Source organism: Coregonus lavaretus, assembly GCF_964263955.1.
Source record: "Coregonus lavaretus genome assembly, chromosome: 22".
Taxonomy (NCBI): domain Eukaryota; kingdom Metazoa; phylum Chordata; class Actinopteri; order Salmoniformes; family Salmonidae; genus Coregonus; species Coregonus lavaretus.
In genome coordinates, this window is record NC_140009.1 from 24,632,366 (window position 1) to 24,632,766 (window position 401).

Sequence of the window (401 nt, forward strand, 5' to 3'; positions counted from 1 at the left end):
CGCGCGCTGCATTCTGGGCGATTCTAGGACAAGGAGCTCTCTCCCTCAAGGAGTGAATGGGACTCAATTGGGCGCTAGCTCAAAAACCCAACATTAGCATGAATAACGTGAACAAGAAGTACAGCATTACAAATGTTTTCCGATATGTGAGATAATTAACTTATTCTCTGTAATATCGTATAGCTTTGAAATCATGACATTACATACTGTCGAGGACAATAGGCAGGTTTCTCGACTCATACCCTGACTTTTAGAAAGGATGGCGTGACGATTATCATAGCAACCGTGTGACGCTCATGACAACCTGAACGCGATTGGTCGACAGTCTGCCGGGCGGAGCGTTACGCGTTTCTCTATCGTTTCTCGCTGGTATTATGTCCTCCTCTAATATATCTGGTTTT